At 43.8% G+C, this 18,162-nt stretch overlaps 1 protein-coding gene across 7 annotated transcripts in view; it reads left to right on the top strand.

The window, feature by feature from the left end:
* Nucleotides 1-18,162, top strand: part of SLC20A2 (solute carrier family 20 member 2) — an 83,924-nt gene that overhangs the window by 18,757 nt on the left and 47,005 nt on the right. For 2 of the 7 annotated variants that reach the window (XM_066627113.1, XM_066627108.1), the window contains exon 1: nucleotides 5,905-6,759. The exons of 2 other annotated variants lie outside the window; for them this stretch is intronic. The gene's annotated coding sequence lies outside the window, so the exon portion shown is untranslated. Of the gene's footprint in view, nucleotides 1-5,904; nucleotides 6,932-8,694; nucleotides 9,616-18,162 lie in introns of those variants that run through there. 3 more of the 7 variants (XM_066627110.1, XM_066627107.1, XM_066627112.1) reach the window with 2 other exon arrangements.

Here is an 18,162-nt window from a genome sequence, read left to right as displayed (position 1 = left end):
TCCTTAGGGTTGTAGGCTGGATAACAAGATGGTGTAATGCAGAGAAATTCCCTTTTGCTTAAAGAGGAGGCTGAGAGAAAGATAACTTTTAATAAAAGATTATAGTTTTATTATAAAAGCACAAAGGTAAACATAATGCACATGGAGAAATACATACATAAACATAAGTGTATGTTTCTTGGTCCTAATACTTGAATCTAGTGTACCTCGCTTTCATGGTGGTTGCGTGTAAAGAGTATTTGGTGCATCCGAGGAAATTAGAAAAAGGAAAGGTTGTAGGGAAGGATTTTAGGGGTCCCTGGTCTGCCAAACCCAGCTGCTAACTAAAGATGGGGAGAGAAGGGGGGAAGAAGGGAGAGAGTTCTAGGCGCAAGATAGTTACCTGTCCTGTAGAGCAGTTGGGAGGGGGGAGAGTCCTGTGAAGAGGACCCTCTGACACAACACAGATGTGTTGGTCCTTGGAGTGAGATCCAGAACATGTGGGAGGAAACCCTCACTTAAAAAGGGGTTTTCAGCCAGTGTTGAGCTGGATGGTAGCTTGATTACTACCACACAGCAGGGTGCTTGGAGTATGTTGAAAGAGGATCCGGATGTCAGTTATCAGCAAAATTCAATGGGGTCTATGGCTGGCTTCCTAGATGGGGGGAACTTACACAATAGGATGAGTCAGCAGCACAAGAAGGCAGTTCAAGTTTGCATACAGTACTTAAACAGTGATTGGGTTAGGAGACACCTTTGCATACAGTTCTTAAACAGTGATTGGGTTAAAACAATACAATGAATGCAGTAATGTAGGAGACACTTAAACAATGATTTAAGATGCCAGACTTCCTCCCATAATGTGTGACCATGGGGAGGTGGTGGTTGTGTAACCATGAGCTTGTGACTTGACCAGAGTTTTGGAAATGTGGCCTGTGTGAGAAGTTTAGCCTGCATGATATTTTAGTAACATAACCAGATATAGAGAGAAAATCACAACTAAAAGGGAAAAAAAGGGATTTTCACATAACAGGTTGACCTATATAGCTAATCACTTTACTTATTATTAGCAGTCACACTTTTAAAAATTCCTACTATCTAGTCTTAAGGGATCAGTCCAGCTTCCATCTCAGTGGTTTTCAACATTTCCTGAAGACTTTTGTTTTGGCAGACTTTTTCTGAAGTGCTTATGTGAAATGTGTTTAATTCCAGTGTGACTTGTTGCACTGACTCTTGAAAAACAGCTGTGTCTAGGATTCCAGAATTAGAAATCAGCAAATGGGGGCTTCTAGCAACAAATCTGGTACACCCTGGCTCACTTGTTGCAAGTCCAGCTGCAAAAGATTGGAGGGAATGCTGACTGGGTTCCTGAGATTTGGTTATAGTTAACTTGTTTGGGAAGAAAGGAGGTTGCTCCCATAAAGCTAGTTACTCACCAGGGATATAAGCTCTTTCTCATTTTTGACAGTTGCAGTGCCTAGGCTATGGAACTCCTGGTCTTAAGAAACCTGTTTGACTCTCCTGACTAATTTTTTGTGACTGCCTGAAGACCTCTTTGTTCTGACAGGCCTTTGGCCTGGCTGATACTTGACTTTTATCTTCCCTAGTTCTTCTGGGGTTGATCTTCTTTCTGCCACTTTTTTTTTTTTTAGCTTGTGTTAATCAAAACTTTAAGCTGATTGGGTGTTTCTATTATAAGAAAAAGTTATATTGATTTAATCTGAAAATGTATTGAGACAAGTTGACTTTACCTGTTAAGAGTGCTATTTCTCTTGCCTGTATTTTGGTAAATGTACCTGCTGGTGGGCAAGATTGGTGTCCATTGCTGGTTCATTGTTGATTGGTTTATCCAGTGGTGGCGAACCTATGGCACATGTGCCAGAGGGGGCACTCAGAGCCCTCTCTGTGGGCATGTGTGCCCACTGGCGGGCCTGGGCATGGGGCAGACGGGGCAAAAGCCCCAGGCGCTGAGCCAGGCAGCCTGGAGAGGGATGCTAAAGCTGCGGTTCCCCCCCCCCGCGTGTGTCACTTTAATTAAAAGGAGGCTTTTTTGGACCCTCTGTGTGTTGGGGAGGGCGGGCTGCTTCCCTCCGCCCCCTGAGCTCACTATCCTCCTCTCCTGTTGCTCCGTTGCCACCCCACCTGCTCCATGTTTTCTTTTCCTTTTGAATTTTGCCCATGCTGCTTGGCTAAGGTCCGTGTTTTTCTCCCGAATGGCTCAGGGCAGTTCACTGGCTGAGCACCAGCCAATTGTGAGTGCCCTCCTGCAGTCTCGCCTCCTCAACCATTGCAAGAAAAAACCTAAAACCTTTGCAGCCCGACTTTCCTGAGAACAGCTCCCCATTGAGCGCTGGGAGAGGCTTTCCTCCACAGCAGAGGCTGGAGACAAGTCCTGCATGTCTACTCAGAAGTAAACCCCATTAGAGTCAATTAGGCTTACTCCCAGGAAAGAGTGACTGGGATTGCACCCTTGGAGCCTACTCCTGTGTGTATCTCCTCTGAAGTAAGCCCCATTATAGTCAATGAGGCTTACTCCTAGGAAAGAGTGGCTAGGATTGCAGCCTTAGAGCCCACTTCTGTGGGTGGGGCTTTTTTTTTGAATTTTCTTGTTTGAGAAAATGAGCAGTGGCAAGGTCTTGCAGCCACCCCCTCCCTGCCAATATTTCTTTACCCAGCATGTACTTAGTCTGTGGAACTCTTTGCCACAGGAAGCAGTGATGACAACTTGCCTAGGTGCCTTTAAGAGGGGATTGGACAAATTTCTAGAGCAGGGGTGTCCAAACTTTTTGGCAGGAGGGCCACATCTCTCTGAGACTGTGGGGCTGGGGAAAAATAATTAATTTACATTTCAAATTTGAATAAATTTACATAAATGAATATATTAGAGATCAAACTTATATGAATGAATGGAGGTATTGCAATAACTCAAGGCCTATAAAAGGTCTTGCACAAAGCAAGACTAGCCTTTCCTTCTCTGCCGCTGCTGCATCACAGATGTAAACAGCAAGCAGTAAACCCTTGTCCCACAGCTCACACAAGAGGTTGAGCAGTCGGCCGTCATGCTGAGAGCAGTTGTGTTGGGCCAGTGTGGGCTCCAGCAAGTCTCCGGAGGGCCAGAGGCTTATTGGAGACAGGGGGCCTCCCCTGCAGGCCAGATTGGGAGTCCTTGAGGGCTGCAAGTGGCAAGGGGTTTAGGCACCCCTGTTCTAGAGGAAATGTTCATTACAAGTAGCAGTAGGTAAAAGATATCAATGTATGAGTTGTTTTTTCTAAACTTCTTGTTGGCATCCTTCAGTCTCAGAAGACTATGGTATCACGCTCTGAACAGTGTTCTGGAACAGAACGTCCTCTCCAGTGCGCGAAGCCTGGGTAAGGTAGATATGGAGGATAGACTTTTACCCATGCAGCAAATCCCTCCTCTCCACGTCGCTGAAATGGTCCAATGGAAAGGCAGAAGCCAATACGGTTGGTTCCAGCGGCGTCGCAGGAGTTGCCAGAACGTGACTGTGTTCAGCCATGAACTGCCTCAGGGACTCCGGCTCCAGATTTTGCCTCGAGGTTGACTCCTGAAGCCTTTTCCTTAACTGGATGTGGCCACAAGGCAGTGGAGGTTTGGGATCAGAGTTTTCCTTCTCTCAGATGAGCTGCCTTCCCAGGCTGACGAGTCCCATCTACCCGGTGGCTGTTCAGTCGCCTCTTACGACAAGTACAGCCAAACTGAGGGCCTATTCTTATCCCCAGCCCTCAGGGGAAACCTCAGTATTCAGCTTAAATTGCTGTGTTGGCACTTTTCGATAAATAAGTGGGTTTGGGGTTGCAGTTTGGGCACTTGGTCTCTAAAAGGTTCGCCATCACTGGTTTATGCTGTTCCCTGCAGTGACAAACCATTTTTTGAAAAATGCTATATTACTAGAAAATGCCTGGCTTTGAATTTGCATACTTTCCCATGTCTCGGGGGCCTTTGATAATGATAAACTTCTGAAATATTTGCATTCCTTGTTTTCTGTTTGATGTAAACATTTTGTTTTTATTTTGTCTATACATGCAGTAATTTTATGGATAAAACTAACCCTTGGTAACTGTTGTCTGTGGGAACATTTTTAGAGCCTTCCCACAATACCGCTATTAGAGGACTAAGTGGATTCATGTGGCTGGAGGTTGTGTCTCAATTGGTCAGAATTAAACGTATCCTTTCAAAACAAACAAATGTGTTTTGTAGTAACATAGTCTCATGTGATTGTTGGTTCAGTCACTGAATTTAATGACCAGATGAATAAGTTGAAGCTTGTGGGAATTTAGGGGTCAAAATGGGACTTTCTAACTCGCCAGATGGAAAGATGACTTCATCAGGGATTTAATAAACACTTGAACTGTTTTCCGCTCCTGAGAGGCTCATGCTCAAGGTCTATAGAAGAATCAATAAACTACACCTGCATTGACAACACCACAGTACCTTAAAGCATTTATTTTTTTCCTGCGGTGTTATGCAATAAAGCCTAGTATAGGGTTGCCTCTCTGCCTCTTCCATTTAAAGATTCATCTTGGAATTCAGTCTGAACTGTACATCTCAAGATTCCCTGAAACACTGGAGGACACCGGAGTCCATATATTAGACTACAAGTTGTTGATGATGAATATTTATATACTGCTTTTCAACAATGTTTCGAAGTTCAAAAAGCAGTGTAGATGGCAAAACAGAAACAGGAAGATGGTTAAAAGGGGTTCACAGTCTTTTAGAGCAGGGGTCTCCAAACCCTGGTCCGGGGGCCAGATGCGGCCTACAGCAAGCCTCTTTTTGGCCTACGGTCAACCTCGTGTCCCCTGAAAGCCTCTGGCCCACTCAGCTAAATGTGACCAGAACTGTGTTCTGATTGTGTCTGGAGGGTGTTCTGAGGGCCAGAGAGGTTGAATGAATGAGCCCATTCATTCATTTATTCACTCATCTAAGTTCCATCTCTATTTAAATTTTATATTTAAATTTTTTTCCAGCCCTCCACACCAGATATTTGATGCCAAAAAGTTTGGAGACCCCTGTTTTAGAGAAAAGAGACCCAAGGGAGGCCAGTAAGTGTCACTGCTGCTCTTCCCTGCTACATATAAGACAACCACCATTTTATAAGTTGCCTTTGTGTGCAGTTACTTCCAGTTTGTGCTGCAGTGGACAGCCCTAGATTAATATGGAGTTTGTGTTTCTTTGTATCTCTTGAATTTAAAAGGGATACTGATTTAACCTTCTCAAATTGTATGCAGCTTATACCCTGTTTTAGTTGCATAAGGAAGAACCTTCAAATGTCTTGCATACATTTGCAGGGTGGGGAAAAGGTGAACAATGGGTAGGAGGATGTTATTGAACCCATATTACAAGGAAGGTTAAAAATGATCCCCAGGTTTGAAAAGAATGAAGACAACTGCTTTAAAGTGGAAATTGCATAGGGTTTGGTAAACAAGTGTAGCAGTAGTACCATAGCAGTTCTCATTCTGGCAGAAAATCATATTTGAACTTGGTCATTTTTTGTGTACTGCTATACAGTAGTATAAGGTGCTGAGCAACCCACCTCAGTGAGCGAGAAAAATTTTCTACATGCGGAAGGATACAATTCAAAAGGGCTTTACTGATTCTGTTTCTATCACACACACTTGTTGTGACTTGCAGTAGCAAATGTACTTTGAGTGTGTCCTAATTTTGTGTGTGTACTATATATAGTAGGTGGTACTGTAAAGGCCTGTTAACCATACAGAATTTTTGTTAAAACATTAAGTGCACTTTAGGTCATGATATCCAAAGTAAACTAGCTGACTTGATATTGTGACGTGCTGCCTATGAAAGGGCTTGAAGGAGATAAAATATATGTTTATAATTATAAAGCGTGTGTAATACCTTTTGGACTCATAACAAAGTGTTCCTTATTGACTTAAGGAGTTTAAGAATTGTTGTCAGGTGTCCTCCATTTTAAAAGCATCAGCAGTGGCTAAAATACTTGGTAAGAAAAACAGATAATTGACAAATAATTAAACTAGGTTCACCAGTTAGAATTCCACTTTGTTAAATTTTGTGTTAACTAATGGATGCCTTTTTAGCTCAGAGTAGCACTATATAGCAAGTACTTCTGGAATGAGGCTGAATTGTTTACATATCTTATATAAATCTTCACATCAATTTCAACACTTTTTCACTATATTAAGTTGGAAAAGTATTATCAAATACATATAACAACTCCAACAACCTTTATTGGCATCATATACATATAACATACACATCTGGACCTTAAGCAGAAATGCACATTCTGCAATACAATCCTAAACAGGATTAATCAGAAGCATATCCATTTTAGCTAAATGAAGTTTATTCTCTAGTAAATATTTTAGAATTACAGCCTTAGTCATTATGTAGTTTCTTGCAAGTCAGTGCAAGCACTACTCAGCTTATTTCTCTACATGTGTAGTTTTGATATATAACACTTTTGCAATTTAGGATGTGTTAGTAGTTTAGTTTTGTCTTTGTAGAAATAGATTTAAACAATTTTTTTGCCACAAAGAGTTTTTTACTGCCTTGTATCCATACTTTGGTGGGGGGAGGCAACAAGAATCTTAAATTTGGCTTCATGTGGATTGGTTTGTTTAATTAGAGTAGTCATGCCACTGGGGTGTGTTTATCAGTACCCACCCCTGTCAGAGCTTCCTGTTTAAGAGGAGGCAGATTCTCACCTTCGGTGTAAACTCAGTTGATGCTTCTGAGAGTTTTGGAGTCCAATCTTGGAAGTCTTATCTGGCGGCTGCTCTGTGAGTTATAGAACAGTTCGCTTTGCTTGTGATCTTTGCTGCTGAGATGTGACTGCTGAAAATGATAGGACATCTATTTTAGACATTAGGAATGTATTTGAGACTAGCAAGGCAGAGTTACTTGAAGAATTAACTTGGCTCCTCTCTTTTTGAAGCAGGTTGGAAGCATTGAGTGAGTAAATATGCACATTACCTTTTATGAAAATATTTCTCAAATTTTAAAACATGTATACTTCACTATTATTGAAGAAAAGAATGAAAGGCTTGACTCTGACATGTTTCCGGTTACCTGATGGGGAAGCTTGGATTTAATCTCTCTCCTGAGAAAATTATTTTCAATTATTTATTATTTTCTCACTGGCAAGAGAGAAGTGTAGCTGTAAAGGAACAAATACTGTCCTGTGTCTGAATTGTGGCAAATAACCTTAAACTTCAAGCATCATTGGCTTAAAATTCATAGTAGTGTTTGCCCCAGCAAAATAAAAAGAGGGGTTTTTTGTATGTCATTAGACAGGAATATGTATATCAAACAAGAATGTGATCCAGTTTCTCAAAGGTGGGTGGGGAGTGCCTGAACAGCAAATACTGTAATTGAAAGTTTCTCTAAGTGATTTTATAACTGAAGGTAATCGATGCCTGTGTGCTTCTAAAATGTAACATAGCAGTGTTTATCCTTTAAGGCGGCTTGCAATTTAACATGCTATATAAGGCTGTGTAGTGGTTAGTAGATGAAGTAATTCTTTTATGTAACTGATGACTTATTTTAAAATTGTTAAGGCACTACATTACATCCTGGAGTGTAAATCTTTCATCGTTTTTGGTCTCATTACAAGTTTTATACATGTAATTAGAACCATGTAGGGATGTAATTTCTCTAGAACTACTTTAATTAATCTGACAACCATGACAAGATCTGTTTTAAATTTAAAATACTTGATTGTGCCTTTGTCTTCTGGAAAGGAAAGAATGATCACTTAACTGATTTGCTTGTGAATATTATATAAGCCAAATTTGATTGCCTGCTAATTCTTTAATACTAATATAATAGAATGCAAAGTATGTTACATAAGTAATGCTTATATGAAAATTAAAACACAGGAATGTCTTCAAACTGCTACGGAATAATCAGCTTTAAGTGAAATCGGAATGTTCTGGCAAAATTATTGTCAATTAGAAACACAATTTGTTTTATGGTTCAGATAATGATTGTTAATGCTTATAGGAAATTCTTCGTAGTCAGCAGTGAAAGGGGAATCCTGTTGATCTTTGGGTTTCTGTGTGTGCATGCAGGAGTAAATGTCTCTAAAACTGATAAACTGCTGGTAACAAATCTGCCACTTTTAAATAAGTCCATAACTCAGCAGGATTTGACCTGGATTCTGTCACAGAGGAAATTTAAGGATAACCCATTAGAATTCGGTCTTGTAGCTGCTTATTTCCTTTGTGTAGAGTATTCTGGTGCTGGCTGGCAACCAGCTGCAGTTTCCTTGGACTCTTCAAGTGTCCTGCTTGACCCTCTCCCTTTGTTTCCTAGTATTTCCTTCCCCTGATGTGTATACTGTTTGGGTGGTATGGGGAGTAGAGTATTTTACAACTGTCTATTCAAAATTTGCCTCAGTATTTTTGGTGGGAAAATAGTTTTACTGTTCTCGAATTTATTGAATACATTCCATTGTGTGCTACTATTAATGGACTCCTCTACTAGGCTACTGTTTTAAAACTGTTGAGTCTTGACATATGCTTAAATTTCCAAATTCAGAAAACATTTTTATTGAATAGTGCTTAAAATGAACTGTGTACACATCATAGCGTTAAAGCTAAGACCCTGCCTGAAGGCTTGCAGTCTAACAGCACAATCGTATGCATGTCTACTCAGAAATAAATTCCACTGTGTTCAATGGGGCTTATTCCCAGCAATGTATGTACTGCGTAGGATTGCAGCCTAAGTAATTTAAGATGGAAGGGAAGACAGAAAGAGATTAGAGTCTGCGGTAACGTGAAACTGTTAAAGCGTGAGACCAGTCATTACCAGTTGATGGAAACTCTCCTGCCTCAGTTTGTGACTGAGTGTTTTTAATGGTGAATTCAGAGGCTGCCTGCTAGTTAAGATGCCAATTTACACAAACCATTTCATTTATCTTTTGTCTCATTTATTATTTAACTGTTGCCCCATATTTGATGATACAGTCGATAGTTGGCTTCAAGCTCCTCCCTCCCAAGGGGAAGGGAAATGATAGGTGGACTCAGACTGGTTCAATAGTAAAAATGTCGTAGAATCATTGCATGTTAGAGTTGGAATTCATCTTGAGGTCATCTAGTCCGGATCCTTCTCCTTGCATGTGACTACATCATTCCTGACAAATGACCATCCAGCCTCTCCTTGGAACTGCCAGTGAGAGTCCTCTATCGCATGAGACTGTCTGCTCCAGGGCGAGAGAGCTCTTACAGTTACAAAATTGAGTGAGAAATCCATGAATAATTTCTATTAAACCAGATAGAACTTATGCAGCACCCTTTTATGTTATGGAAAATTATGGATTTTTCTCAGTGTTCCTAGGGTGGCTCAGTCCTTGCACTTGGGAAACTTGTCTTCTTGGTATCGGGCAGGTTCACATGATTTGAAGAGCACCAAGGGGAGGGACTTCTTGGATTCCCCAAACTGAACTGAACAACTGAAGCCCCTCTTGCAGCAACAGGAATAGGCAGCACTCAGAAGTACCTGCAAAACCTACATACAAACTGAGGAGATCCCCAGGACTCTTATTGCTGAAGCCCAATTGTACTGCATTGGACCTTGGTTCTGCCAGAGTGGGTAGACTTGGCCACCCTGGAACTACTGAAATGAGGAATTCATAGGTAAGAATAATGTGGGATATATCCAGACAGTGTCTCCCTAAGGGCAAAAATTACACTGCAGACCCCTGCACCACCTTCTGTGATGCGCGCCTGTTGAAAGTGGTGCCAGCTGAGAGATGAGCACCAACTTTGTAGTGCTTTGTAAAATGTGCGCCCACCTCCAGGCTGCCATACACACAGTTTGAAGCAGAGTTTCTCAAACTGTGGGTGATGACCCAGTGTCTGGTGTGTCCTGGGTTGGACCCTCCTACCTGCCCTTGTGTCTGGTTGGCTCCAAATTTGAGCCCTCTAGACACAACTGAAGGCTAAACTGGGCCTTTGCAGGCCTCTAGAAGGAGTTGGAAAGTAACTTCTGGTTTACTTCTGAGTTTGGGAAAGTGACTTCTAGTTGCTTCCAGAGACCTGATGCTGGAGAAGGAGATGGGTTGTGGTGCCCTCCACAGCAGACCAGGTGAGTGCGGGGGGGGGGGGGTTGGGTTGGGTTTGAGAACTCTTGGATTGGAGGATAGGGCAGCTCCTATAGGCTGCAGAGGCCACTGTCCCCCTCAGAGGATGTGTCCAAATACCTGGCAGGACTACTTTCCCTCAGGCTTTATAAGCTGCCAGCATGCCCTCCCTGATCCACTGTGAAATAGCAAATGATGAAACTTTTGTCATAAACAGATTGTTTAAACTCTTGGGGATAAAAAGATGGGTTAGTCTGCTCTTACTCTCTCTGTACCTTCCACCAGGATAGAGTATTAATCTCTACCCTCCTGGGATAGCAGCTACCCTGGTAAATGTTAATATCCCTAATGGGCGAGTGGTCATGGGCTCAATGGCAGGTCGGGTGAGGGTCTTCAATACTAGGTCCCAAGAGGTGGTCTGGTGAACTGGAATTATACCAAAATATCAGGAATTGTGTGGTATGAAGATTTGTATGTAAGAGACTGTAGAAATTGAAAACGATAATCAATGAGCACATGGTAGACAAAATACATTTAAATCCAAGATATTTGCACCTAGTGGATGCTACCATCTTCATCAGAGAGCACTCGTTGCTTGTGGGTTGCTACTTGCATTCTTCTGGTGACTTTTGTTCTACTTTGGTGAGGAGATCAGTGCTCCTGCATCTGCCATCCTTTTAATTAGACTCCAGTCAATCTTTCCCCATTCCTTTCAAATTACTGTGACACGGACACTCTAGTACAAACTGGGAAACTTCTTATTGCCCTACCTTGCCAAAGGATAGGAAGGTCAGAAGGAGGTGAGGCAGAAGCTGCAAGATGCTATTGGTGGAGCATGTGGGCCTCAGAAGAACAGTCTGAAAGTTTGGGTATGAGACAGTTTTTTTTTACCACGTGTGGTTTGTTTTCATTTTTTTTCTCCTTCTCACATGACAAAAACTGATACATATGCTTTGGTAGCATAAGTTTGCAGCTCTATGGGTTTGTTTGCAATTATGCATGTACAAAATTGGAGCTTTTATACCTTAAATTTCTCATATAAGCCAAACAGTACATTTTTGTATGCCAATGTATTTTATGCAGCTAAAGCAGTAAAATAAGCTTGATGTGGAAATAACTATTGCCTATATTTTGACTTTTCCCAACATTTCCAATTTTGCTGGAAAAAAATTGTGTTTTTTTTTTCTGTGTGTTTAATATCTCCAGAACTAGTTCTGGTATGAGCACGGCTTCCCTTCCACAATGAATAGGGACAGCCCTGTCACTGTGGGTCACACAGGAAACTTCTTTAGGAGTTATCCCAATTAACTCTTGGAAGAGATAACTATTCAAATGTGGAAGAATAGTAATATTCCACTGGAGGCAGCAGGATCCCAAAAACAGTCTTCCTCCTTTGCCTGTAGGGATAATTTATATGCACTACTTTCATTATGTGAATTTGAAGTGATATTTTCACCGATCCCCTCTAACCTGCTCCTCTGCCAGAGTGTTGAGAGAGGTAATCCATTTGACAGATTCAGTCTAGGGCAGTGGTTCCCAAATTGGTGGGTCATGATCCACCAGCCAGGGAAGCTCTTGTCCCTGGCCCCATAAGAGGCAGGGCGGGGTTGACAGAAATGCAGTCCCCAGGATTGTGCCACTGCTGGGACCCGAGGGGGATTGCTTATGCTTGCAAGTGCCAGCAGGGGGTGGTGTGTGGGGCCCTGCAGATGCCTCTGCGTACCCTGTAAACAGTTGAAAAGTGCAATTGGAAACCAGTTCCAGTTTCGTGACCACAAACTGGAAGTGGTTTCTGATTGCACTTTTTAACTGTTTACAAGCTTGGGGAGCCCTGCAGAGGCATCTGCAGGGCTCCCTACACACACCCCTGAAGACTAAACCACCTCCCTCTGGCCCTGGCAGCAGAGCAATCCTGGGGATCACATTGCTGCCACCCCCCACCCCCACAAAACTTACTGCGGTTCCAAAGTCTGGCTGTTACCTCTCTAGTTGCTCTCACTGCTGCTTCAGATCACATGTCAAAGATAGACATCATCCAGCTGCTCTTCATATGCACTCTAAAGAATCCAGGAGTAGGGAATTATCCAGACCCAACAGAGATATACCTGTTCCTCAGTCCCCTCATTGTTCTGGGGAATAAGTGGTACGCCAAGAAGTTGCAAAGAGACCCAGCACTCTGCCCAAAGTGAGGAAAATATCTAAATGGGATCTCACTACAACTCCATTCCTTGAAGTCTGTCAGCCTTGTGGGTCAGTTGCCTGTTGGGATACTAGGGAAGAAGGAGAGCATTGTGGGGAGAGAAATGTCAGAATCCAGTCTAGTGCAGGATCCATCTGAAATGTTGTGGTTCTTGAAAGACAGAACCTTCTTCAATTGTAAAAATCCCTATACGGATTTAGTATAGCCTGCCTGTGTAAACCGCCTTGAAATAAAAGTCTGAGGAGAAATTGAAGACCATGAAAGGTATATAAATACCTGTATTATTATTATTAATGTCCATGGTGGGCAGAGACCCCACCCCTTGGGGTGTGCCCGAGCACGGGGGGCTTACCCTGTCGATGAGAGTTGGTCGTCGGCAGAAAAAAGGATGGGAGGCAGACACAGCTGTTTTGCACAGACAGTTTACTTGCGTCAACTGCTTGACATTCATGGGGCCTGATACGGCACAGGCCCCTTTGCCTGACACAGACTTGTGCTGTCAGCGCACGATAGGCTCATTCCTCCCTGACCCCTTGAGGATTCGGGCAGAGCTCTCCGGCTGGTGCCTGTTGGCCAGGGGTATGGGTTCCCGATGGCTGCCGTGCTGTTGTCCGGGGTCAGCTTAACTGTCCTTGGGAGGGCCCTAGGTACCTCCAGGCTCGCCCCCCCATCAGCCGGCCTCCAGTGGAGGTAGTTGGCTCCAAGTCCTCGGGTCTGTACATTCGCTCCTCCTGACGTCACACCCGGGGCCCGGGCGAGTCTAGGATTGGGGAGCTCCCGGCCCTCTCTCCAGGGCTGAGGTAAGCAAAGTTCCCTTTGGGGCCTGGATTATCTGCATAAGGCCGGGGTTGCTACCCCCTCTGGCCTTCCCCTCAACCCTGCTCCCACCTGGAGAGGAGTGACCTCTCCCTAGGCTGCCCAGCCTCCTCATGAGGCCAGTCTCTGGCTGGGCCAGCCCCACCCCTTCTGGCCACGAGGCTGCTTGCTGCTCCCAGGAGGCACTAGGCCCTACTCCCAGGGAGGTGTCCTGCCTGGGACCCCAGTCCTGACGGTGCTCAGGTCTTACTCCCGAGGAGGCCCCTACTCCTGAGGAGTTCCTGGCCACTTGGGCTGGGCCCGGGTGACATGCAGGCTCTTCCCTCATTTCCCCACATGTCTGTTTATGACCATAGACATCTTCCTGTTTAATTCAATCAGCAAGAAACTCATGAACCTCTGCTTCAAAATCTTCCAGTCCTGTAGGGATTGTGTCTCCACTTCCTTCCTGATGTGGTACAATTGGTTTTTTTTTCACAAAGAACAGCAAGAACCTTATAAGGCCTGTCATTGCATCCCTTGTAAGTTTTATCAATTACCTAAAAGCATTACACTTGGCGTTTCCAAAGTGAATTCACCTGTAGCAGCTCTCGCATCTAAGGCAATTCTTCCCTTAGACCAGTGATTTTCAACCTTTTTCATCTCATGGCACACTGACATGGTACTAAAATTGTCAAGGCACACCATCAGTTTTTTGAACACTGACAAGGCACACCATGCTGTTGGTGGGGGCTCACATCCCCCAATGGCCCTACTAATAAATGACCCTTACCCAAGCTCCTGGAGCACACCTGCAGAGCATTCATGGTACACCAGTGTGCCACAGCACAGTGGTTGAAAATGGCTGCCTTAGACTGATGAGTTGCCTGTGGACCAGTGATTCCTAAACTTTTTCTATTTGGGTCTCCCTTGACCTACTGGGCCATTACCCACTGCTCTCCATTTGTGTTAAAATCCTATACTAGGGCCCCTGGTTTTTTGTGAGGATTCTGTGACTCCCCTGGCTTGTTTCCATGGCTCCTCAGAGAGCCATGGCTCACCCTTTGGAAAACAATACAGCACCAATTTAATCACAAAGGTTGCCCTACAAAAGGAGATTTGAAACATCTTCATTGTCTTCAAAGATTCATCCATTCTTGTGTTGCCTGAATGTGAGTCAAAGAGCCCTTGAACAAGAACAGCCTAGTCGGGAACCCACTTGATAGGCTCTCACTCAGCACCACCTTTCTGGCACATACCTCTAGACCAGGGGTGTCCAAAACCTGGCCCGGGGGCCACTTGCGGCCCTCAGAGACTCACAATCTGGCCCACGGAGAGCCCCCAGTCTCCAATGAGCATCTGGCCCTCTGGAGCCCATGCTGGCCTGACATAACTGCTCTCAGTGTGAAGATCTTTGATCTCTTGCATGAGCTGTGGGACAAGGGTTCCCTCTCCTGCTTGCTGTTTCACGTCTGTAGTGCAGCAGTGGCCATGAAGGAAAGGCTAGCCTTGCTTTGTGCAAGGACTTTTATAAGCCTTGAGCTATTGCAAGACCTTCATTCATTCATAAAAGTTCCATCTCTAATATATTCGTTCATGCAAATTTATTCAAATTTGAAATGTAAATTAATTCAAATTTAATTAATTTAATTAATTTAATAATTAATTAAATGTGCCCCCGACACAGTGTCAGAGAGATGATGTGGCCCTCCTGCCAAAAAGTTTGGGCACCCCGCTCTAGACATCCTGGAACTCAGTCAAATACCTTGCTTCTCTCTTGGTTGTGAGAAGCTCTCCCTTTGCAGCTGAAGAACAGATACCAAGGCCAACCTAACCACCATTATCTTTTCAGGTCACAAGCTGTTTAGATATGTCCTGCAGACAGTCATTGTAGTGATGTAATGAGAAAAAGCAGGCTCTCCCTTCTTCCACAAGGAAAAAATGAAATATATATATTTTTAAAGCTCCTCATTGACTTTGTTCCTCTAGCTCCAGAAATGTGCCCATGGCATTCCAAGCCCATATTCAAACCTATATTTAGTCCCTGGCATCCTAATTAAAAGCCAGGCTTCATGTGACTGTCACAGCCTACTCAGTATTATGTGGAGGTCACCTCAAAACATATTAAAATGACTGGTAATCCAACAATGAATGTTTGACTAGGTTCCAAAGGGCCTACAAAAGGGAGTTGGGCAGAATTCTTTTTCTGAGCACCCTTGTTTCATAGTTGTTTTAAACCTTCATAGATTTTAAAGATCATCCTCATTTCACTTGAAATCAGGACTGTTGAGCTGTTCCTGATGTAGAAAGGGGTTATGGTTTTTCTTTGTTCGCTGTCCTTAAGATAGGAGAAGTCAGTGCTATCCTGGGCCTGAAGTGTGTCAGCAGGTTCCTCATCAAACACAAATTTCTTATGGTAGTTCTCCACTTGAGCCTTATCTGAGGCAAAGCAACCACTTATCCCCTTGTCAAGGCTTACCTTCACATTTCCATCAGGAGTGAGCATTCCAGGTTCTTATGCTACAGCTATGGGGATCAACAATACCAGTTCTATTCTTTACACAGCCTGATTGCAATGCCTGATCAAGGATCACGGTATCCTATCCAAGAAGAAACTGAGCGCTTTCCACATGCGCTGCCTCCGACGCATCCTCGGCATCACCTGGCAGGACAAAGTTCCAAACAACACAGTCCTGGAACGTGCTGGAATCCCTAGCATGTATTCACTGCTGAAACAGAGACGCCTGTGTTGGCTTGGTCATGTCGTGAGAATGGATGATGGCCGGATCCCAAAGGATCTCTATGGAGAACTCGTGCAAGGAAAGCGCCCTACAGGTAGACCACAGCTGCGATACAAGGACATCTGCAAGAGGGATCTGAAGGCCTTAGGGATGGACCTCAACAAGTGGGAAACCCTGGCCTCTGAGCGGCCCGCTTGGAGGCAGGCTGTGCAGCATGGCCTTTCCCAGTTTGAAGAGACACTTTGCCAACAGTCTGAGGCTAAGAGGCAAAGAAGGAAGGCCCATAGCCAGGGAGACAGACCAGGGACAGACTGCAACTTGTTCCCGGTGTGGAAGGGATTGTCACTCCCGGATTGGCCTTTTCAGCCACACTAGACGCTGTGCCAGAACCACCTTTCAGAGCGCGATACCATAGTCTTTCGAGACTGAAGGTTGCCAATACTAAATCCAAGAAGAACAGACACAAAGATAGTGTCCTATAATAGTGGCTTGGACTATCTGGCTTTTCTCCTAGACAGAGTATTGCCTAAAAGGACAACTGAAGGAGACTCTTTTTTCCAGGAAGGAACAGTTTACCTCATCTCCTACAGCATCCATGTACTGCAAGAATTTAAAGGGTCTTCCCACATTTTGGGGCTTCCTGTTAACCTGAGAGAGAGGCTTTTCCAAGGCAGTGTTCTTTTGAGTGGGCTCTCTAGTTTTTGATAGTGACAGCAAGAAGTTCCTTTTCCCAATTCATCCATAGTTTACCCAAAGGGTGGAGAAGCAAGAAGGTGGTTACCAGCCACTAACAGCTAGGTGTTACATCTGTCTTGCTTTCTGTCTACATATAAGGTCATCAGAACTCTGTCCCCACCCCCCGTGTTCAAGCCTCCAGGCAAGGTTAGAGAAAATCCCTTGCTTTCTTCCACATTTGGAATTCTTCTGATGTTCATAGAAGTTCACAGAAACTGGCTTCAAAGAAGTTGATGTTTGTCTGTGTATCTGTCATCTTTATCCTTAAAACCTGCTCAATCTGTTATGGTGCTCAAGAGCTTTTTCCTCATATCTGAGAACTCAAGTGTATGATGCATGCTGGATGTATGTAGAATTTTCAAGTTTTTCATAGATGACTCCAAGCCCATTCAGCAACATAGATTTTTTTGTCTCCTTCAAAGTGCCTTCTTTGAGCAGAAAGATGTGGTTTCACTATGACTTGGTTTAAGTGCTCTAGCCTTCACTTCACTCACTTGTCAGGTCCCATAGAGCAGGGGTGCCCAAACCCCGGCCCTGGGACCACATGCGACCCTCGAGGCCCCTCAATACGGCCCTCAGGGAGCCCCCAGTCTCCAATGAGCCTCTGGCCCTCCGGAGATTTGTTGGAGCCCGCACTGGCCCGATGCAACTACTCTCAATGTGAGGGTGACAGTTTGACCTCTCTTGTGAGCTGTGGGATGAGGGCTCCCTCCACTGCTTGCTGTTTCCCGTCTGTGATGCAGTAGCAGCAGCAAAGGAAAGGCCAGCCTTGCTTTGTGCAAGGCCTTTTATAGGCCTTGAGCTATTGCAAGACCGTCGTTCATTAATATAAGTTCATCTTTAATATATTCATTTATGTATAATTATGTAAATGTATTCAAATTTCAAATGTAAATTAATTCTTTTTTCCCTGCCCCCCCCGACACAGTGTCAGAGAGGTGATGTGGCCCTCCTGCCAAAAACTTTAGACACTCCTGCCTTAGAGCATATTGGTCAATTCCGTTATAAGTGCTCTATCCTTAGTCTATAAGTGCACACCCTTAGAGGGGGGGGAAAAACCCTTCAGGAGATCTTCATCACTGCTGTGACTATGTTCTTGGATTACTTTGCAAATAGTCTTAATTTATCCACCTGCAATGTTTAGGGAATGTACTACAGGTCCATGAAAAAGACATCTGCTTTGGATTCCGAAAATCCCAGGTTCACCGACATCTCTGATAGGACAGAGTAAATGTCATCTCTAATTATTCTGGCCCCCCCCCATCTTCTCGCAGCGTTTCTTCTACACGACTTCTCGCACGATATTACATCTCTCATTGCTGAATTCCTCACAAAGGTCCTTATTGCTAATAGTTCCAAGCAGCCCTGATTGGTGCATGTGGGCGTAATCTCCCTGTGGTTTTTTATAATTAATTGATGGTTTGTATTGGTGTAGTTTATTTATTTAACTAATTATGTATGTTGTGTGTATGTTTTAGCTCTTTTTTCTTTTTGCTATGCCATTAAAGGTTGTTGAAATTGTTAATTGACAGAGTAAAATTCCTTTGTCAAACCTTGGAGAGTAGCTGCCAGTCAGTGTTGACAATACTGTCATATTCATAGGCAGCTTCCTGTGTTTCTCGTTGCTACA

This window comes from Tiliqua scincoides, chromosome 5 (genome assembly GCF_035046505.1).
Source record: "Tiliqua scincoides isolate rTilSci1 chromosome 5, rTilSci1.hap2, whole genome shotgun sequence".
Classification (NCBI taxonomy): Eukaryota; Metazoa; Chordata; class Lepidosauria; order Squamata; family Scincidae; genus Tiliqua; species Tiliqua scincoides.
Note: the sequence above shows the minus strand (reverse complement) of the source record. Positions and strands in the feature narration are given on the sequence as shown.